This window comes from Pleurodeles waltl, chromosome 1_2 (assembly GCF_031143425.1).
Source record: "Pleurodeles waltl isolate 20211129_DDA chromosome 1_2, aPleWal1.hap1.20221129, whole genome shotgun sequence".
In the NCBI taxonomy this organism is placed as follows: Eukaryota; Metazoa; Chordata; class Amphibia; order Caudata; family Salamandridae; genus Pleurodeles; species Pleurodeles waltl.
Genome location: NC_090437.1, coordinates 663,552,184 through 663,575,132, shown reverse-complemented (window position 1 = coordinate 663,575,132; position 22,949 = coordinate 663,552,184). Strand labels below are relative to the sequence as shown.

Here is a 22,949-nt window from a genome sequence, read left to right as displayed (position 1 = left end):
GGATTCCCCGGCGGCTGCGAGCCCGTGAGTAGCCAGAGTTGACCCCCCTGAGCTCCCACAGTGATGCCTGCAGAGGGAATCCAGAGGCTCCCCCTGACCGCAACTGCTTGCTTAAAGGAACCCGACGCCTGGTAAACACACTGCACCCGCAGCCCCCAGGACCTGAAGGAACCGAACTCCAGTGCAGGAGCGACCCCCAGGCGGCCGTCTTCCTAGCCCAGGTGGTGGCTACCCAGGGAAGCCCCCATCTTGCCTGCATCGCTCAAGAGACCCCCGGATCTCCCATTGAATCCTATTGCGAACCCGACGCCTGTTTGCACTCTGCACCCGGCCGCCCCTGTGCCGCTGAGGGTGTACTTTTTGTGCCTGCTTGTGTCCCCCCCGGTGCCCTACAAAACCCCCCTGGTCTGCCCTCAGAAGTTGCGAGTACTTACCTGCTGGCAGACTGGAACCGGGACACCCCTATTTCCATTGAAGCCTATGTGTTTTGGGCACCACTTTGACCTCTGCACCTGACCGGCCCTGAGCTGCTGGTGTGGTAACTTTGGGGTTGCCTTGAGCCCCCAACAGTGGGCTACCATGGACCCAACTGTGAACCCTGTAAGTGCTTTACTTACCTGTGAACCTAACAAATACTTACCTCCCCCAGGAACTGTTGATTTTTGCAGTGTCCATTTTTAAAATAGCTTATTGACATTTTTATCAAAACTGTACATGCTATTGTGATGATTCAAAGTTCCTAAGATACCGGAGTGAAATACCTTTCATTTAAATTATTGTTTGTAAATCTTGAACCTGTGGTTCTTAAAATAAACTAAGAAAATATATTTTTCTATATAAAAACCTATTGGCCTGGAATTGTCTTTGAGTGTGTGTTCCTCATTTATTGCCTGTGTGTGTACAACAAATGCTTAACACTACCCTCTGATAAGCCTAATGCTCGACCACACTACCACAAAAATAGAGCATTAAAATTATCTCTTTTTGCCACTATCTTACCTCTAAGGGGAACCCCTGGACTCTGTGCATGCTATTTATTACTTTGGAATAGTACATACAGAGCCAACTTCCTACATTGGTGGATCAGGGGTGGGGTACAAGACTTTGCATTTGTTGGACTACTCAGCCAATACCTGATCACATGACTAAATTCCAAAAATTGTCATTAGAAACTGATTTTTGAAATTTAAGCTATTTTTCTAATTTTTTTTAAAAAGTCCTGCTAGGGCCTTGTGTTAGTCCCTGTTAGAATTTCTTTTAGAGTTTAAAAGTTTTGTAAAAGTTTGGATTAAGTTCTAGAGATAGTTTTAGATTCTTAAAAAGTATCCCAACTTTTAGAGAAATAATGTCTACTGCAGAGGAGATGGTGGTGGAGCTCAACCTCACCCCTTACCTGCATCTTAGGATGTCATTGTTAAGGTCTCTCTGCAAAATCAAAAAGATAAAAACTGGTTCAAACCCTACCAAAGTACAGCTCCAGGAGCTCTTGGCAGAGTTTGCTAGAAGCAACCCCTCTGATGATGTCCTCACAGAGGGGGAAGCTAGTGATGAGGAGGAAAATCTCCCACCTCCTCTCCTAGTTAGGGAGAACAGGGTTCATCCAACCCTGACTCCACAAGTGATAGTAAGGGATGCTGTTTCTCCCACAGGGGAGTCCAACAACTCTGGAAGCATTGAGGGCAGCCTCAATGAAGATGACCTACTGTTAGCCAGGATGGCCAAAAGATTGGCTTTGGAGAGACAGCTCCTAGCCATAGAAAGGGAAAGACAAAAGATGGGCTTAGCTCCCATCAATGGTGGCAGCAATTTAAATAGGGTCAGAGATACTCCTGACAAGCTAAAGATCCCCAAAGGGATTGTAACTAAATATGAAGATGGTGATGACATCACCAAATGGTTCACAGCTTTAGAGAGGGGTTGTGCAACCTGAAAAGTAAACAAGTCTCACTGGGGTGCTCTCCTTTTGGAAATGTTCACTGGAAAGTGTAGGGGTAGACTCCTCACACTCTCTGTAAATGATGCAGAATCCTATGACCTCATGAAGGCTACCCTGATTGAGGGCTTTGGATTCTCAACTTAGGAGTACAGGATTAGGTTCAGGGGGGCTAAAAAATCCTTGAGCCAGACCTGGGTTGATTTTGTTGACTACTTAGTCAAAACACTGGATGGTTGGATTAATGGCAGTGGTGTAAATGATTATGATGGGCTGTACAATCTGTTTATGAAAGAACACTGTTAAAGTAATTGTTTCAATGATAAACTGCATCAGCATCTGGTAGACATAGGTCCAATTTCTCCCCAAGAACTGGGAAAGAAGGCAGACCATTGGGTCAAGACTAGGGTGACCAAGACTTCCACAGGGGGTGACCAAAAGGAGGGGTCACAAAGACTCCCCAGGGGAAGAGTGTTGAGACATCCAAGGGAAAAAGTAAAGAGTCTTCTACAGGGCCCCAAAAACCTGCTCAGGAGGGAGGGTCCAAAGCCTCTTCACAATCCAATTTTGGGTACAAGGGTAAAAACGTTGATCCCAAAAAGGCCTGGTGTTGTAGCTTTAATCAGCAGGGACACCAAACTGGAGAAAAGGCCTGTCCCAAGAAAGGTTCCACTTCAAACTCTACTCCAGTTAGCACTGGAATAGCCAGTCTCCAGGTGGGATCAACAGTGTGCCCAGAGCAAATCAGGGTTCACACTGAAGCTACATTAGTTTCTTAGGGTTGGGTGGACTTAGCCACACTGGCTGCCTGGCCACCTAATATGCAAAAATACAGGCAGCAACTCTTGATTAATGGGACTAGTGTAGAAGGCCTGAGGGATACAGGTGTCAGTGTCACAATGGTGACAGACAAACTGGTTTCCCCAGGACAATACCTGACTGGACAAACTTATCCTGTCACCAACACTGACAATCAGACTAAAGTACATCCCATGGCTATGGTAACTTTAGAGTGGGGAGGGATCACTGGCCTGAAACAGGTGGTAGTCTCCTCAAATATCCTTGTAGACTGTTTGCTTGGAAATGACCTGGAGTCCTCGGCATGGGCTGAGGTAGAACTCAAACCCATTCAGCCTTGCTGGGTATCCCTGAACTGGTGTGTGTCAAGACAAGGGCACAGTGCAGAGTTCAGGGTGAAAAAGAGGTGTTGGAGCCTGGAATAAAAGCCCAACCCCCCAAGAGAAAAGGAAAGAAGACTGGGGAACCAGCTTCAACACAACAAAAGAAAAAGAACCTCTCTTCCCAGGAAGAAGTTCTGCCCTCTGGGGGAACTGAGCCCATGGAGTTGGAACCTTATCAGGTTGAACTCTTCGGCCAAGGGGGACCCACAAGGGAACAACTGTGCAAGGGGCAAGAAACCTGTCCCTCTCTTGAAGGCCTCAGGCAGCAAGCTGCTGAGGAAACAAAAGGCAAAGTCACTGGAACACATAGGGTCTATTGGGAAGATGGACTCCTCTACGCTGAGGCAAGAGATCCCAAACCTGGTGCCACTAGGAGAGTGGTAGTGCCTCAGGAGTTTAGGAAGTTCATTCTGACCTTAGCCCATGATATTCCACTTGCTGGGCATTTGGGACAAACCAAGACTTGGGAGAGGTTAGTCAACCATTTCTATTGGCCCAACATGTCCCAGAAGTAAAGGGGTTTTGTGTCTCCTGTGCCACCTGTCAAGCCAGTGGTAAGACAGGTGGCCATTCAAAGGCCACCCTCATTCCACTTCCAGTGGTGGGGTCCCCTTTGAAAGAGTGGGTGTGGACACAGTGGGTCCACTTGAACCTCCCACAGCCTCAGGGAACCAGTATATCCTAGTGGTAGTGGATCATGCCACTAGGCACCCTGAAGCAATTCCCCTTAGGTCCACTACTGCCCCTGCAGTAGCTAAAGCACTCTTTGGTATCTTTACCAGAGTGGGATTTCCTAAGGAGGTGGTGTCTGACAGGGGTACCATCTTCATGTCAGCTGACCTGAAACACATGTGGAATGAGTGTGGGGTGACTTACAAATTCACCACACCATACCATCCACAAACCAATGGTCTTGTAGAAAGATTTAACAAGACATTGAAGGGCATGATCATGGGGCTCCCTGTAAAGCTCAAAAGCAGATGGGATGTCCTCTTGCCATGTCTGCTTTTCGCCTACAGAGAGGTGCCTCAGAAGGGAGTAGGGTTTTCCCCCTTTGAACTTCTGTTTGGCCATACTGTAAGGGGACTACTAGCTCTTGTAAAAGAAGGCTGGGAGAGACCTCTTCATGAGCCTAAACAAGATATAGTGGACTATGTACTAGGCCTACGTTCCAGGATGGCAGAGTACATGGAAAAGGCAAGTAAAAACCTTGAGGCCAGCCAACAACTCCAGAAGATGTGGTATGACCAAAAGGCTGCTATGGCTGAGTTTCAGCCAGGGCAGAAAGTCTGGGTTGTGGAGCCTGTGGCTCCCAGGGCACTCCAGGACAGATGGAGTGGCCCTTACCAGTGTTAGAGAGAAAGAGTCAGGTCACCTACCTGGTAGACCTAGGCACTAGCTGGACCCCCAAAAGGGTGATCCATGTGAACTGCCTCAAACTCTTTCATGACAGGGCAGATGTGAACCTGTTGATGGTTACAGATGAGGACCAGGAAGCTGAGAGTGAACCTCTCCCTGATCTCCTCTCCACTGACCCTGAAGATGGCTCAGTAGATGGAGTGATCTATTCAGACACCCTCTCTGGCCAACAGCAAGCTGACTGTAGGAAAGTCTTACAACAGTTTGCTGAGCTCTTTTCCCTAATCCCTGGTCAGACACACCTGTGTACCCATGATGTGTACACAGGAGACAGCATGCCTGTCAAAAACAAAATTTTCAGACAGTCTGACCAAGTTAAGGAAATCATCAAAGTGGAAGTCCACAAGATGCTGGAATTGGGAGTCACTGAACACTCCGACAGCCCCTGGGCTAGCCCAGTAGTCTTAGTCCCCAAATCTCATACAAAAGATGGTAAGAGAGAGATGAGGTTTTGTGTGGACTACAGAGGACTTAATTCTGTCACCAAGACAGATGCCCATCCCATTCCAAGGGCAGATGAGTTAATTGACAAACTAGGTGCTGTCAGATACTTGAGTACCTTTGACTTGACAGCAGGGTACTGGCAAATAAGAATGGCACCAGGAGCAAAGAAAAAGACAGCATTCTCCACACCTGATGGGCATTATCAGTTCACTGTAATGCCCTTTGGCTTAAAGAATGCCCCTGCCACCTTGCAAAGGTCGGTGAATCAAGTCCTTGCTGGCTTGGAGTCCTTTAGTGCAGCTTATCTTGACGATATTGCTGTCTTCAGCTCCAGCTGGCAGGATCACCTGGTCCACCTGAAGAAGGTTTTGCAGGCCCTGCAAGCAGCAGGCCTCTCTATCAAGGCATCCAAATGTCAGATAGGGCAGGGAATTGTGGTTTACTTGGGACACCTTGTAGGTGGAGGCCAAGTTCAGCCACTCCAACCCAAGATCCAGACCATTCTGGACTGGGTAGCTCCAAAAACCCAGACTCAAGTGAGGGCATTCCTTGGCTTGACTGGCTACTACAGGAGGTTTGTGAAGGGATATGGATCAATAGTGACACCCCTCACAGAACTTACCTCCAAGAAAATGCCTAAGAAGGTAAACTGGACTATAGAATGCCAACAGGCCTTTGACACCCTGAAACAAGCTATGTGCACAGCACCAGTTCTAAAAGCTCCAGATTACTCCAAGCAGTTGATTGTGCAGACTGATGCCTCTGAACATGGGATAGGGGCAGTTTTGTCCCAAACAAATGATGATGGCCTTGACCAGCCTGTTGCTTTCATTAGCAGGAGGTTACTCCCCAGGGAGCAGCGTTGGAGTGCCATTGAGAGGGAGGCCTTTGCTGTGGTTTGGTCCCTGTAGAAGCTGAGACCATACCTCTTTCGTACTCACTTTGTAGTTCAAACTGACCACAGACCTCTCAGATGGCTGATGCAAATGAAAGGTGAAAATCCAAAACTGTTGAGGTGGTCCATCTCCCTACAGGGAATGGACTTTATGGTGGAACACAGACCTGGGACTGCCCATGCCAATGCAGATGGCCTTTCCAGGTTCTTCCACTTAGAAAATGAAGACTCTCTTGGGAAAGGTTAGTCTCATCCTCATTCGTTTGGGGGGGGAGTTGTGTAAGGAAATGCCTCCTTGGCATGGTTACCCCCTGACTTTTTGCCTTTGCTGATGCCAAGTTATGATTTGAAAGTGTGCTGAGGCCTGCTAACCAGGCCCCAGCACCAGTGTTCTTCCCCTAAACTGTACCTTTGTCTCCACAATTGGCACACCCTAGCATCAGGTAAGTCCCTTATAACTGGTACCCCTGGTAACAAGGGCCCTGATGCCAGGGAAGGTCTCTAAGGGCTGCAGCATGTCTTATGCCACCCTGGGGACCCCTCACTCAGCACATGCACACTGCTTGCCAGCTTGTTTGTGCTGGTGGGGAGAAAATTACTAAGTCGACATGGCACTCCCCTCAGGGTGCCATGCCAACCTAACACTGCCTATGGCATAGATACGTCAACCCTCTAGCAGGCATTACAGCCCTAAGGCAGGGTGCACTATACCACAGGTGAGGGCATAGGTGCATGAGCACCATGCCCCTACAGTGTCTAAGGAAAACCTTAGACATTGTAAGTGCAGGGTAGCCATAAGAGTATATGTTCTCGGAGTCTGTCATACACGAACTCAACAGCACCATAATGGCTACACTGAAAACTGGGAAGTTTGGTATCAAACTTCTCAGCACAATAAATGCACACAAATGCCAGTGTACATTTTATTGTGAAATACACCCAGAGGGCATCTTAGAGATGCCCCCTGAAAACATACCCGACTTCCAGTGTGGGCTGACTAGTTTTTGCCAGCCTGCCATACAACAGACATGTTGCTGGCCACATGGGGAGAGTGCCTTTGTCACTCTGTGACCAGTAACAAAGCCTGTACTGGGTGAAGGTGCTTCACACCTCCCCCTGCAGGAACTGTAACACCTGGCGGTGAGCCTCAAAGGCTCACCCCCTTTGTTACAGCGCCACAGGGCATCCCAGCTAGTGGAGATGCCCGCCCCTCCGGCCACTGCCCCCACTTTTGGCAGCAAGGCTGGAGGAGATAATGTGAAAAACAAGGAGGAGTCACTGGCCAGTCAGGACAACCCCTAAGGTGTCCTGAGCTGAGGTGACTCTGACTTTTAGAAATCCTCCATCTTGCAGATGGAGGATTCCTCCAATAGGATAAGGGATGTGACCCCCTCCCCACCGGGAGGAGGCACAAAGAGAGTGTAGCCACCCTCAGGGCTAATAGTCATTGGCTACTAACCTCCCAGACCTAAACACCCCCCTAAATTGAGTATTTAGGGGCCCCCAGAACCTAGGAAGATAGATTCCTGCAACCTGAAGACGAAGAAGGACTGCTGACCTGAAGCCCTGCAGAGAAGACGGAGACACCAACTGCTTTGGCTCCAGCCCTACTGGCCCGTCTCCCCACTTCAAGAAAAACTGCAACAGCGACGCGTCCCCCAGGGTCCAGCGACCTCTGAAGCCTCAGAGGACTACCCTGCATCTAAAAGGACCAAGAAACTCCAGAGGACAGCGGCCCTGCTCCACAGAAACTGCAACTTTGCAACAAAGAAGCAACTTTTAAAGACCACACGTTTCCCGATGGAAGCGTGAGACTTTCCACTCTGCACCCGACGCCCCTGGCTCGACCCGTGGAAAAACTAACTCTACAGGGAGGACTCCCCGGCGACTGCGAGCCCGTGAGTAGCCAGAGTTGACCCCCTGAGCCCTCACAGCGACGCCTGCAGAGGGAATCCAGAGGCTCCCCCTGACCGCGACTGCCTGCTTCATGGAACTCGACGCCTGGTAAACACACTGCACCCGCAGCCCCCAGGACCTGAAGGAACCGAACTCCAGTGCAGGAGCGACTCCCAGGTGGCCCTCTTCCTAGCCCAGATGGTCGCTACCCAGAGGAGCCCCCCCCCTTGCCTGCCTGCATCGCTCAAGAGAACCCCGGGTCTCCCATTAAGTCCTATTGCGAACCCAACGCCTGTTTGCACTCTGCACCCGGCCGCCCCTGTGCCGCTGAGGGTATACTTTTTGTGCCTGCTTGTCCCCCCCCCGGTGCCCTACAAAACCCCCCTGGTCTACCCTCCAAAGTCGCGGGTACTTACCTGCTAGCAGACTGGAACCGTGGCATCCCTATATCCATTGAAGCCTATGTGTTTTGGGCACCAATTTGACCTCTGCACCTGACCGGCCCTGAGCTGCTGGTGTGGTAACTTTGGGGTTGCCTTGAAACCCCAACTGTGGGCTACCTTGGACCCAACTTTGAACCCTGTAAGTGCTTTACTTACCTGTGAACCGAACAAATACTTACCTCCCCCAGGAACTGTTGATTTTTGCACTGTGTCCATTTTTAAAATAGCTTATTGCCATTTTTATCAAAACTGTACATGCTATTGTGATGATTCAAAGTTCCTAAGATAACCGAGTGAAATACCTTTCATTTAAAGTAGCGTTTGTAAATCTTAAACCTGTGGTTCTTAAAATAAACTAAGAAAATACATTTTTCTATATAAAAACCTATTGGCCTGGAATTGTCTGAGTATGTGTTCCTTATTTATTGCCTGTGTGTGTACAACAAATGTTTAACACTACCCTCTGATAAGCCTACTGCTCGACCACACTACCACAAAAACAGAGCATTAGAATTATCTCTTTTTGTCACAATCTTACCTCTAAGGGGAACCCTTGGACTCTGTGCATGCTATTTCTTACTTTGGAATAGTACATACAGAGACAACTTCCTACAACACCCATCCCAAAATTCAAATTGCTGAGGATTTATTTAAAAATTGCACGGATATTATTCACCTATAATTGCATTCATTAGAGCTTTCAATATCAAAAGGCGCATGGTAAGTACACAACAAACAAACATTTTAATCATAGCTTGGTTGTTGGCTCTGGGTATCATAGGCTTTTAAATAAACTACAAACATGATACATGCCTACCACCGGAACAATCTAACAAGCACAATGGTAGTTTTGCTGCAGCTCAGGCACCTGTGGAAAAGGTTACAGGTGAAAACTTAAAACCTATTTTCCCACTACTATTTTTTTTTTAGGCAAAGAAAAAGTATAAAGTCTGGTTCCTTTCTGGGGCACAATCTTGGGTTTTTTACCCTTAGCCTAAGAACAAATCCAAACAGCCTGTGGCTCCTTGGTGGTGCGCTGACTTGTCAAAATCCAAACCGCATTTAGCTCTGAAAAGCTAAAAGAAAACAACTACTGAAAACTGACTTCTAGATGTGTAAGCCATGGCCACCATGGATAAAATTACATACAAACTAATAAACAAAAAAACACTTTCCATTCCATCACTTTTCTTCGACTGATAATGGGATATCTGTGATAAACGTCACCACTTTTACTTTGTGTTATTCTGCTGGTTCCTCTGGTGCATAGTTTTCCCTACAAACAATCTTTTAAATTTATGTATCCTACCTAACTTCTATCACACCAAAAAACACTTGTGTTTGGCAATTTATGTTCATTAGAAAATAAAAATCTATTACAAAAAAGAAGTACAATATCAGCATTGTTACAAGGAGTTTAAGATGAATTAATAACCATGTTTGCTGGCTGAGGCCAAGGTTCCCTCTATATAAGAGGGGAAATAAAACAGCCTTCTCACAAGGGATACAAGACACACCAGAGGAACGAAATGTTATATTTTCTATAAATGGCAGTAACAAACTCCTTACCTTCAAACAGAAGTGGCGGTGATAACATAAATGTTTCACAACTATGCCACCACATATGCAGCATAAGGACAATTACTCATATTTTTCTTTACTTAGTTTCTGAAATGAATAAGAAAGCAAGGGAGAATAAAATGATAAACATTTTATAAACAAGAAATCAAAATTCCGAAATCAGGATCCAAAATGTAATTGCAATAATTCACACAGAATAAAAAGAGTAATACCTTGAAAGAAGTGTACATTGTTCACAATTATTAATTTATTCACTCAATTCAATATTTATTAGCCAAGCATTACAGGCGTTTGTCATACCATTAGCACCACAACACTTGAGATGGAGAATATGCGCAAGGGGACTACTGGAGTCTCTTCAGCCTAAACCTTAGTTGTTGGAATGTGAGCATTTATTAAGGGTTGATATTTTACAATCCTTCATGGAATGTACAGATTGCCCCCGAAATCAAAATGCCTGCAGCAACTACTTTTGTTTGCCTGTATTCTAGGTTCAGTGGCAGGGACATGAAGCAGACAGTGGATATATTCATTTGCCAGTAGTTGCTGATATTGTTGAGTACTAAAAGCTGTACCTTTCTTTTGCCCAATAAGTGCCCTTCGGTTGTGACTCATAATTTCCAGGCAAATAGAATGCACCGAATAATGCTCTAAGAAGAGTACAATAATGATTATTGATACAAAACATATATTGTTAACAGATGTAATGGTCCATGTACCAAAGAAGCTCTACTCTCACAAAAGTATCTCTTTTCGAATCTGGTGAGGTTTTAGAAGCACTTTTAATGTGTTACAGGGCAGACTATAGTCTCAGTGATGACCCACCTTTACTGCCATGTAACCAGCTTCAAAATTCAACAGATCATGGGACACAGTGGCACACAATGGGACAGTACAAGCACCAAATTACGTGCAAGGTGCTTGTATACCCTTTCTTAACTTGAAATACCACTGTCCAATACTTTGTTTTTTGGGGAATTTGTGGTGTTTAAGCGTGTTTGTCAGAAGGTCCCTGCAACCTCACAGATATTTTACTATAACATTCTTAAATTAACTCTATTCAGTGGGACTCTACCATGTGAGAAGTGTTGCGGTTTCTCCATTGGAGCTCCCAGTCATCTCACATGTAAAAGTAGCAAGCATTCCAGCAGCTAGCACATCCAGCTAGTAACACCTGCATCGAACTCACAACACCCATTTATGCTATACCAGTAGACGGCTAAGTCCTTTTTCCTTCAAGGTGCAAATCAAGTCGCTTTAATGGACTCAATACTCATTCCATCGTAGCCCTTTCCCTGGGACACAGGGCTCATCATTCGCTCACAGTTGCATTCTCCTAATGCAGTACTGGGCTCATTATTTCGATTTCACATGTTCTAGTGATGGTGCTCAAATTGTGTAACTTTTAGCAAAGACACATTGCCCCAATCTCTCGCTGTAGCAGTCCCATATGTGAAATAACTAGACACTTGGCACATCCTCTCAGTCAGATTCTACTGTTGGGTACATCACTGAGCTCAGCACATTGTCCAGGGTACTGGGCTCACCATCTCACTTTCACAGTCTCGGGGAGAAATGTGCTTAGCCTTTTTTTGTTGCATTCTAACCAGTGCATTTGGTTAACACTTGCAATGTCCAAGGGGGCACTTGGCTCACTGTCACCTTGTCATACTCACCATGGGCCAGTGACCTACTGGTTCCAATGCCATACTTTTGTAGGCGTTGCTGGGCTCACAGTTTACCAGGCCCTAGAGGGTGGAGGCAAGCTAGGCTCACTAAATTTGACAATCTCCCTTGCGGGACGGCAACCACTCTCTCACTGTCACACTCTTCTGGGGACAGTGTGTGTACCCTTTACCTGACACACTGACCTCTGTCACATTAATTGATGTTATTTGTGTGGTTCAGTGAGTGAGCAAGCAAAAGAGCAAGGCAAATGAAGGATGAAAGAAAAGGAGAGTGACTGGATGCACAACTGACTCACTCTTACATTAACCCTATGCACCTCATCTTTGTCTCAGTCACTACTTTTGAGGTGCCTTCCACCTCTGGACAAAAGAAAGAGCAGAAAGCGAAAGCGCAATTTCGTCCACCTACGTGGGCGCTATACAACTACAGCCTTCCCCTTATACTAGCACTTTTAATCTCCTGTCTCATGGCTGTTAAAAGACAGAAAGGTAGGACCTCTGCAGGGCTCCCAAAGCCACACCTGGGATGTTCTCTATGCTGAGCACAGGGAGGAGAGAGCATATGACCAATGGGAGAGTAGTATGGATTCCGTTTTGGTCACCATCAATTCTCCCCACTCTGGCATTTTGTGAGGACAGCAGAGAGTTAAGTAGAGGTCACTTACATAGGCTTGAAGGTAACCAGGACAATAGGAGCAGCAGTGGCAGACTGAGATAAGTGCTGTCTACGATATATGAAGGGAGTGTTGGTGAGCAGCTCCCGCTCCTTTGCAAACTTTTGGTTTCTCTCCTTAACCAGTGTGTGTCATCATGGGTATTTAAACGGTGAACACTGGCTATATGAGTATACTGTATAGAACCTCAGTGCTTTATAGGCAGTGATTTATGAAACAATAGTGAAATCACATGGAGGATTCCTCTTTTTCCTGCTCCCCATCACTGCCTAAGAAAATGAGGCAAAAAGATTACTGTAAGGAGAGTTTTGAAGACAGAATAAGGAAGAGTGCTTTAGAAACTATGTATTTCATTCAGACTCCAGTGCCCATAATTGCCGATTAGGAGGATAGGCTGTTTTCTTTCTCAGATGTCCAGAGGAAGATGTGGAATGCCAGTGATGGATTTATTAATACATGCACCCAGAGGGCACTTTAGAGGTGCCCCTTGACAATCTACCAACTACCAGTGTGCGGGGTGACTAGTTTTAGCCAACGTGCCACCGCCAGGCATGATTCTGACCCCCAAAAGGGAGAGTAATTGCTCTCGGGAAGCCAGAAACACAGCCTGCTCTGAGAGAGGTGTTTACACAGCCAACAGGATGACCTGCAAATCTGCATTCCTAGGCAGGGGGCTTCAAAAAAGTCCACTGGTCGTGGGATGCAGATCTGGCTTCACTCAAAGGACAGGTGCTGACACCCCTGCCCCAGGGACCCTTCTGCACCTGGACAGGCAGGAAATGTAGTATTCAGGGAGGTGTGTCCACCCATCAGGTCAGTCCCATCCCTAAGGTGCGCACCCTGATGTGGACACAACATTTAGAAATCTGCCATCTGGGTGTTGAGACATTTAGAACTCTGGGACAGGGTTATGTCACTTCCCACGGGAAATGGTCATATAGGGTGGTGTAGTGACCCCAGGGGTAAGCATCCCATTGGCTACTATCATACACTCCCTGAAACGCCCCTAAATCCAGTATTTAGGGAAGACCCTGGCACCAGGAAATCAGATTCCTGCTGACCTACAAAGAAGGACACTCAAGAGCTGCAAACGTAAAGCCCAAGGAAGAAGCACCTGACTTGGCCCCAGCCTTGCCAGCCTGTCTGCTGTTCCCGCTGATCTGTGCCAAAGTCACCTCGTCATGCAAGCTGCTGTGCCTCTAAAAGCCTGGGAAGACTGCCTGTCTTCAACAAAGATCCAGGAACTCCTGTGGAGTAGCTGAGCTGCGTCCCTCCATCTTGCAGGCACCCCAAGAGACCTGAGAGGACTCCGGACTGCAAACACCCAACACCGGAAAGTACCACTGTATCTGTGCCACCTAGCCAGAGTTGAAGAGGGCCAACGTGCCAATGTGGCCCCCCAGAGAAAAAGCCCACCTTGGACTTGCCCGACGTGGACTCACAAATGCTGCCTGCAGGCTTTGCCCCCAGGCCCCGTCACCCGCAAGTGCTCCTGGTGAAGAAAACTCAATGCCTCAGGACACCTCTGCACCTGTTGCCACTGGCCCGTGGAGAAGAGGACCAAAGGTGTCCCTGAGCATCTCAAGACTTGAACCTACCTGTTGGTTCTCCTCGACTGGACTCCCTGCCCAAACCAGCAGCCTCTTTTCAACCGGACCGATCCCCATTGACTAACATAGGGCACCCGACGCTGTCCTACACCTCTGCATCTGGCTGGCCCATGTGACATGTTGGTCTGGTCCTGATCCTTGCCCAATACTTATTTAAGTGCAGGAGATTGTTCCCGTAAATCACTGTACTATACCTAAATGCAGTACTTGTTTTCCTCTTCATGGGATTCCATTGCTGCTTCTGAAAATGCACTGTTGACTTTTTAAACCTGAAAGTATTTCTCTTGCAAAACGTACTTACCTGATTGTAGTGTCTCAATAAATATAAAGATACTTGTTATTGCTGTAAATTGGCGTGGATCTCCTTATTGAGACGTGCCTCACTTATTGACTGTGTGTGTATATTTGCAGATGTCTAACACTCCTCTCTGATAAGCCTAGGCTTCTCGACTACACTACCCTATAAAAGAGCACCTTGGGATTACTGAGTAAGCCCCGCCCACCGGTAAAGGAACACCTGGACTCTTTGCACAATATATTTAATTTTGATATATCATATAAAGAGCAAGCTTCCTACAGCCCTCTTTTGCAAACAGATCCAGATAAGGTTTTCTGAAATGTTTGCATATCCTTTGAAAGGTCAATCTGGGTACCTGCATTGAGTAGTGTTATAAAGTACATTAAATACACGAGAGGGTCTATGTAGAGATGAGAAACACCAGTAGAGGGTGGTGTTAAGGGAACCTGTGGCGAAGTTGGTCTTTTGGGGGTTGGGAGGTGGCGCCAACAAAGATTTATTGCTTGTGGCAGATGGCATGGCAAATTGGCCTTGTCAGGGAAGAATCTAGAGATGGGCAAGCCGATGGGGGGGGGGGGGGAGAGGGGGGAGGTGGATTTCGAAAACTATCCCTTATGTTAGCTGTCAAATTCTGCTTGGTGTATACATTTTTGCTATTTTTTTCATCTTTCAATATGTCTAGTTATGTGTGAATGCTTGATCAATACTCCAAACAGCAATATAAACTAAAGGACATAAACGTATTTCAGCTTGTATTGCTGCCTGCTGTCTATTTTATAACTCTGCAACGTTCTCAGATATGTCCGTAAAAATGGCCTTTTGTCCTGAATTTTGACCCTTCGTCCTGAATTTTTACTGTCCCTGTCCAGAACGTCCCTTCTTGCCAGGTGGTCACCCTAGTGACAGAAAACTGTAGGACGCGCATTTTAATGTCTCGGATTTTTTTTCAAAAGGTCAAGAGAATAGGTAAGCAAGGAAATGAGAGTGCAAAGCCAACCAATGGTAATCTACGTGCGGGCTGCACAGTAAACTCACAATAGGTCTACATAAGCATACTGAAACCTTGAAACTAGAAGCAGCACAAGCTCCCGAATGCAGACTCACCTGTGGTCTGAGTTTATAAGGCATAAATAATCATTCATGTTATCCATTGGATAACTTTTCTCACCTGTAGGTTATTCCTGGCACTAGCAGGCGTATCTTTACATCCGGGAAATTGGCAAAACTGCAGCCATTCTAAAGCATCATCCAAATCTCGCGGGCAGGGTCACTCGCAAGTGGGCCGTGCTTCGCAGAACGCTACAGCTGATCGACCTGCGAAACAAACGAAGGACATCGCAGAGAGACAGCCACAGAAAAAAGAGGTCACTGTGAATGAATAAAGATGAGAAACGCCTGCAAGTGGGTCATTGCTATAAAAAATCAACACATATTCAACGTATCATTGTTTTATCATAGATGCTTCAGAAGAACGATGAACAAAGCAGTTTTTATTCCGAATTTGAAGCCATGAAAAATGAAGTGGTTGTGCTTTCGTTATAAAATGTACTTATATTTTCCTTGAATTAGAATGTTCTTTTTTCATTTCCAATTAAAATTGAAAGTTTGCTTCAAAATATAACCTTTTCAATATGGTCGTTCCGCTATTAGGATACCCTGCAGTCTTTTTTTTAAGTCTATGGAAGAGTTTCAGACGTCACACCTGCCGCTTCGTCCACCCATTGCACGCATGCGCAGGTCTCTATGGCGTGCTGCTGGGTTGTGGTAAGGCCGAATTGGCCGGTACGGCGCGAGTAAAGCTGTAAAGAGGGTGGATTTTTACCGCAAAGTGGGAAACATCGGGTCTCGTGTGCCCCAAGCAAACCGGAGGCCGCACACACCTAGGTAAGTGCAAATTAAAAGAGAGACAGTACCTGTTTGCTGGATGCTAATGAAACCTATTATTAGTAGTACTAATTAGCGTAGTTTTCCCTATCGGCCACCGCATGTGATAAAACGCCCATGAAACAATAAAGGGGGCCTATATCCAAGTCTGTAGTGCTTTCGCGCCTCTTCTTTTCAACACCCTGTACCCCATGTGATGTCAGCAGCTTGAGAGTTCCCTTCCGTCACTTCTGAGTTTGCATTCTTCTCCTTCTCTGACTTCAAATGATCTACAGCAAATGATTCAACTAAAAGATAATTTGGACTTGCGCGTCGCTGGCCTAGTATCCTCGTTGATAATGACAGAGCTATGTTATCTTTGATGGTCTGTCAAGCGCCGGCCTCTGGCACAGAGTGAACAGCTGTGGCACTAGGTACTTGCACAGACTGCGTGAAGTTTGCTTCCCCATCACACTGCTTCTTCACCGGCTTGTTTCTAGTAGTTTGAGTTTTCATTGAGGTACGATGGTATCCTGTTGCTCTATTCCACTTTGTTTCAGAGAGAGGCTATTTGAATGAATTCATTTACAGTAACTGCACTGAAAACTTGGAATAAACAATTCTGGTAATTTAATTTCGAGGGAACTGAAAAGCCAATAATTGTTGCAAAAGATGACAGCAAACTTTCTAGTGAAGCATTTTCACCTGGGTTCCATAAAAAAATGATAGGCAGAGCAAAATGTAACATTCATTTAGGTGGTTTTCCATTTCATTTCTTGTAACTGTGCCAAGAGGAAGAATTTTGAATTCTTCCTTCGATGGGACAATACAGTTCTACTAGCCCAATTGTGCTCAGGATCATAAGCGTGATGCAAAGCTGCAGTTTAGAGCATGCCCAGAAATCCGGATTATCCAGTGGGCGTCTCTTTCCAAAATATGCGAACAGTTAGTCCAACTGTATTTTTTGGGTTTGGGTAAAGTTGTAGGTCTCATTGTCAGTTTAATGCAAGTTTAATAAACACCACTTGAAAAAGTGTCACAGCAGTGTCTCTCCATATGTAGTGTATCATGGGTTCTTAATCCAGTGATGCTGCTTGTGGGTCAGACTTGTATTGCAGCAATAGAAAACTCAAGATTTTGAAGGACATAGAAGAGAATACAGATATTTAGGGCCCGATGTATCAAAGGGTTTTACCCATTCTGTGTCTATGGGAAAATGTGTTCTTACATATGGCCCTTAGTCATTTAGCACGAGAGACCATGGTGGTTAGTGAATTTTCGTGGGTTAATTGTACCAGGTTCAGCGAACAGCCATGCAGAAAGAAGCCAACAAATGTTTCATCCGAGGGACTTGTAAAGGCTCCGTCTATATCAGTAATTTGAAGTATAAAGTTGATTGAATTAAAAGGGATGACAATGGCGCCATTTGGATTATGGCCGTGCGTATGTTGCCTAATTAGATTTCTACACTAGTTTCAGAGGGATCTCGTGTATAAGGATTATTAGTAGAAGTATGTGAGGATGTCTTTACTTACAGTAAAGTGACAAGGACATTATAGAGCCTTATAACGTCAATGTATGTGCAGTAGTATTTGCCTACTGCTATCATTGTAATAGTGACTTTTATTGCAGGGATGTCGGTATACAGGATATACTCCACTAAGCAGTCATCAATAATCGGAATGCATACATTTTAACCTTGAATTTCTTCTAGTGTTGCAGAGAAAGCATATCAAAGTATTTGGCTCAGTCTGAAGTTAACTTATTTTTCACATTCTTTCAAAGTAGGGTTGGGTCTACGACAAGGCAATGCTGGATGAGTAACCAGTGAACTACTTAAGAATTTGGTGAAGCTTGTCAGCAGCAGTGTTAATTACTACGTCACTTTGTATTGACCTTAAGACCTTTGCTATTGTCCAGTCATGTTTATTCTAGCACACAGAACGCTCCTCATCTCGGCGTTGTACAGTTGCATAAACACATGTTCATGGTTTGTTCAGAAAATAAAACATTAATAGCAAAAATGCTTCAGTCCATCCCATTTACACTTCAGTAATTTTCAACAAAAGCCAGCTCCATTGGTTTTGACAAAAATAGTTTTGTCCAATACAGTTAACTCTCTTATTTGAACAGGGGCCTCATAAAGCACCCATTTACCGCACTGACTTTCTAAAGTAGTCTTGGAAAAGTGGAAAATATTTTGCACTAAGGCATAGCAGTATTTATACTGTTTGACGAGACATTAAACATATTGCTGATTGCTAATAAAGTATTTCATGATTGTCCCTTATGCAACTAAATATACAGCTTGAGCCTTGGAAATACAAATTTGTTTCTCATAATTATCCAGGAGTCTGATTTTTATGAATAAGGAGCATGAGGGAGTTCTTGAAGGAGAAGAAGGTAACATTCTTCTTTTCTGCTGTCATTCGTATGGTTGTTGGCAAGTATGAATATGTATGGGGCAAAAAGATGATCAGTCCAGGAGTATAGGGGCCATATGGTGAATGTTGGGGGTGGGGGGGATGCAGATGGGTAAGGTCCAGCTAGTTGGCTTGGTGATGTTGTTTCCTTTCTAGGGTGTTAAGTGGTGAGTTGAGCGCTTACCTAGTGGCTTTGTTGCTCAAGCCAAAAAAGGTAGGGTGGGAGTGTTGTTTGGATGCAGTGGTGATGTGTTATTTCTACTGGTAATTTCTTGTTGGTTGTGGGTTATCCGTAGATAAGGTATTAGGAGGCTGCTTTGGAGGCAGCGGGGAAAGTGACGGGCGAGGAGCTCAGAAGACATGGGTGTAGCCAAGTTGAAGATGGTGCAGGGCCACTTTGACTTGTGTATGACTGCAGTCCCTCTTCTGTTTTGCATGTGCGCTCTGTTGGATGCTGTACCCAGAGTGGAGGAGGACTTCAGGAATATGTGCCCGATGATATCTGTGCTAGAAAGTGTCTTCAACTTGTGAAATCAACTTTACACCACCAAACTCTTGCAAGGGTTCCTCCACCCTATTCTGGCACAAAGGATTGTGCTAATCCTCTCCGTAATAATGTCCCTGCTTATTGCTCTGAGGTAATATAGATCAGGGGCTTTGCAAGAACTTTGAACGTAGTAGAGCATGCCCAGAGTTGAGTGACCCTCGTCATATTTGAGTTGTACACTGTTGATGCAGGATTCTCATTAAATTCAGTTTTTCAATTCACTTTTATTTGTACGATTTAATAAAAAAGTACGAACATTCGTGAAGTTATACAATAAAATAATTCTGTGATGCAATTACTAACATATCAGTTAAAATGCAAGATCTGCTTGTCCTGGTATTGAGCCAGTTCCACGGGGTTCATGCAATACACACATAAAATACACAAAGGCTGAAATCATCATGACATAGTATTGAGCCATTTCCACACAGTTCAGTAAATACACATTTAAAATAGACGGAAATGCTTGCAGCTCATAGATCTAAAATAAAACTGATCTAAGTCTGTTTAAAACATGCATATCATGCTAAGCTGCTAAAAGAACATATTGATACCCCAGAAGCGCATTGTGTGTAAAGTGCTATTAAAATGACTGCAAATCAATACCTCTGTTACACTTGGAATACATGGATCTAAAATAAAACTGATCTCAATCCTTTTTGCCACACGTATATTGAAGCGCAAAACTCGTAAAGAAAAAAAAGTTGGTAGGTAGGTTTTCCTTGGTGGCCGCTGGATCTGGGCCCAAAAACGCAGCTACTCCTTTTGTTGATGCCACATAGTGTCTTGGACCCTGCATTTTTGCAGACGTTAGGCCAAGCCACACAGGTGAGGTAACATTTTTATTGAGAGATTTGTACGAACTCTGGGTGGTAGGAAATTTGAGGCTCCCAGTAGATTCCAGTACTTTTAGTGATCCGTATGAGCCACCTTGGAGTTCCCCCGTGTCTGGTTTATGAAAATATCTAGAGTTGGTAGATTTTTCTGAAGAGACCATGTACACCCTAGCAGAGAAAGACAGATAAGACGAGTATTGCTGCACAATCATCTATTACACACACATACTGGTTGGATTTGGCACCAGGTTGAGGAAAGGTTAAAAACTTAAATTTTAAGTGATTTCACAAAAATGAAATACACTGTTAATAAGTGAAAATTAAAAAAAAAACTGAATCGGTGACTCTCAGCTCATGTGCTGTGAAGCTACAACAAGGCTTTACAGGCCATTCACACCTTTTATGTGACACACACACACAAAAACATTCACTCAGCCAGCCAGCGGCGGGCACAGCACTTACAACACTCATAGCAACAGACTGCTATTCAAGGGCCCATCACTTCTATACACTCACAGGACTTATGCAAGAATCACACGACATAACAGGTGTATGGACTGGTGGTTGGCTGGCAGTGTGTGTAGTGACCTGTAGCAAGTCACTACTCGCACCCCCCAGCCAGATGCAGCTCACACATACCGCCAGAGAAATACCATTCTACACACACCACCAATCAATTTTTTTTTAACAAAAAAAATGACATAAATCTGTTTAAAGGAGATGAAAAACCAACTCACTACAAACACAACATGTCTAAACCGATCAAACTGTTGCCACCCGAGAAACTGAGCAAAAATATAAAACAATGCAGGCATGTCAGTTCACTTTTACCTCCTAATATTTATTTTGCTTGTGGTACAATTTAAAGCACGTTGGCCCACATAGCCCAAGATTCGGAGGAGACTCAGAGCAGGACTGTTGGACCTGGCTTTTTAACGGGGTCATCCCCAAACTTTTTGCCTCCTGTGTAAATTGTACTGTTGATTGGGTTATCCATGATTGGCTATTTGATTTACTTGTAAAACCCTAGTAGAAGGCACTATATGTGCCTAGGGCCTGTAGATTAAATGCTACTAGTGGGGCTGCAGCACTGGTTGTGCCACCCACTTCAGTAGCCCCTTAACCTTGTCTCAGGCCTGCCATTACAAGGCCTGTGTGTGCAGTTTCACTGCCACTTCGACTCGGCATTTAAAAGTACTTGCCAAGCGTAAAACTCCGCTTTTTCTACATATGTCACCCCTAATGTGTGCCCTAGGTAACCCCTAGAGCAGGGTGCTGTGTGGGTAAAAGGCAGTACATGTACCTGTGTAGTTTATATGTCCTGGTAGTGTAGAACTCCTAAATTCGTTTTTACACTACTGTGAGGCCTGCTCCCTTCATAGGCTAACATTGGGGCTGCCTTCATACATTTTTGAAGTGGCAGCTGCTGATCTGAAAGGATCAAGAAGGTCATATTTAGTATGGCCAGAATGGTAATACAAAATCCTGCTGACTGGTGAAGTCGGATTTAATATTACTATTCTAGAAATGCCACTTTTAGAAAGTGAGCATTTCTTTGCACTTAAATCTTTCTGTGCCTTACAATCCACATCTGGCTAGGTTTAGTTGACAGCTCCTTGTGCCTTCACTCAGACACACCCCAAACACAGGGTACTCAGCCTCACTTGCATACATCTGCATTTTGAATGGGTCTTCCTGGGCTGGGAGGCTGCGGGACCTGCCCTCACACAAAGGACTGCCACGCCCCCTACTGAGACCCTGTCAGACAGGATTGAACTGAAAGGGGACCTGGTGCATTTCTTAGCCACTCTTTGAAGTCACCCCCATTTCAAAGGCCCAATTTAGTATAAAACAGGGCCTTTGCCCTACCTCATCAGACGCTTGCTGGAGAAGAAACCTGAACCAGAAACTACATCCTGCCAAGAAGAACTGCCTGGCTGCTCAAAGGACTCACCTGTCTGCTTTCTGCAAAGGACTGCTGCCTTGTTGTTCGCCTGCTGCCTTGCTGAACTCTTGTCTGACTGTAAAAGTGCTCTCCAAGGGCTTGGATAGAGCTTGCCTCCTGTTCCCTGAAGTCTCAGGACCAAAAAGACTTCTCTTTTGGACTCTTCGTGCGCCGAATATTTCGACGCACAGCTTACTCCGTGGCGAGAAAATAGCTGCACACCGACGCAACGCCTTCGGGGTGACCGGAACTTCGACGCACGGCCTCGCAAGGACAACGCCGCCTGACTTCCAGAGGGGAAATTGACGCGACGCCTGCCGTGAGAACAAAACTTTGACGCAGAGCCTCCCAGAACGACATGCAGCCAGAAAACAAGCCGAAGAATCCATGCACAGACCCCGGGACATCTGGTAATCCCGTGAACCACAGAAAGAGACTGTCCGCAAGCCGGGAAACGACGCACGACTTCCCCGCGTGAAAAATAACGACACAAGTCCGTGTGTGCAGGGGAGAAATCGACACGCACACCATTTTTCCACGTATCTCTTCTTCTGCGGCCCTTTGCAGAGATTTTCCACTTTAAACCAGGTACTTTGTGCTTGAAAGAGACTTTGTTTGCTTTTTAAAGACTTCAGACACTTTATATCACTTTTTAGTGATATATTTACAAATTCATATTGCATCTTTGATCATTTTTGACCTGCAAATATCCAGATAAATATTATATATTTTTCTAAACACTGTGTGGTGTATTTTTGTGGTGCATATTATGTTATTGTATGATTTATTGCACACATGCTTTACACATTGCCTTCTAAGTTAAGCCTGACTGAGGATGGGCACAGGATAATTTTGGAGTGTGTGTGTGACTTACCCTGACTAGAGTGATGGTTCTTGCTTGGACAGAGGGTAACCTGACTGCCAACCAAAAACCCCATTTCTAACAAGGACATACAACTCTCTTCCACCTGTTTCTTCGGACAGAGATTCTACATTTCCTACAGGGGAAAGTTTTGAGGTGTGGGAGAATATAATGAGAAAAGTGGTGATCTCTCCATCTACCCACATCCCGACCGCTCAACTTGAACACTTGCCTGCTCCACTACAACAAGGCTACCTATCACAGATGCTCAAACTGAACAAAAGTCATCCTTGAACCTGGAAAACAATCCTCGAATACAACAAAAGCATTGAAGGTTGCTAAATGAAACAAAAGAACAGCCAACTTCGTATATCAAATGTATGACTTACGAACAGAAAGGTAAAGCTCCAA

The 22,949-nt window shown here is 45.2% G+C and overlaps 2 protein-coding genes across 4 annotated transcripts in view; one reads left to right on the top strand and one right to left on the bottom strand.

Annotated features, from left to right (window-relative positions):
- Positions 1–15,380, bottom strand: part of ANAPC10 (anaphase promoting complex subunit 10) — a 275,914-nt gene extending 260,534 nt beyond the window's left edge. For 2 of the 3 annotated variants that reach the window (XM_069242599.1, XM_069242602.1), the window contains exons 1-2: positions 15,231–15,380; positions 9,781–9,879 (exon numbers count right to left, since the gene is read on the bottom strand). The gene's annotated coding sequence lies outside the window, so the exon portion shown is untranslated. The remainder of the gene's footprint in view (positions 1–9,780; positions 9,880–15,230) is intronic. The other variant, XM_069242600.1, reaches the window with a different exon arrangement.
- Positions 15,381–15,797: 417 nt separating this feature from the next.
- Positions 15,798–22,949, top strand: part of ABCE1 (ATP binding cassette subfamily E member 1) — a 222,238-nt gene continuing 215,086 nt past the window's right edge. The window contains exon 1 of the mRNA XM_069242598.1: positions 15,798–15,946. The gene's annotated coding sequence lies outside the window, so the exon portion shown is untranslated. The remainder of the gene's footprint in view (positions 15,947–22,949) is intronic.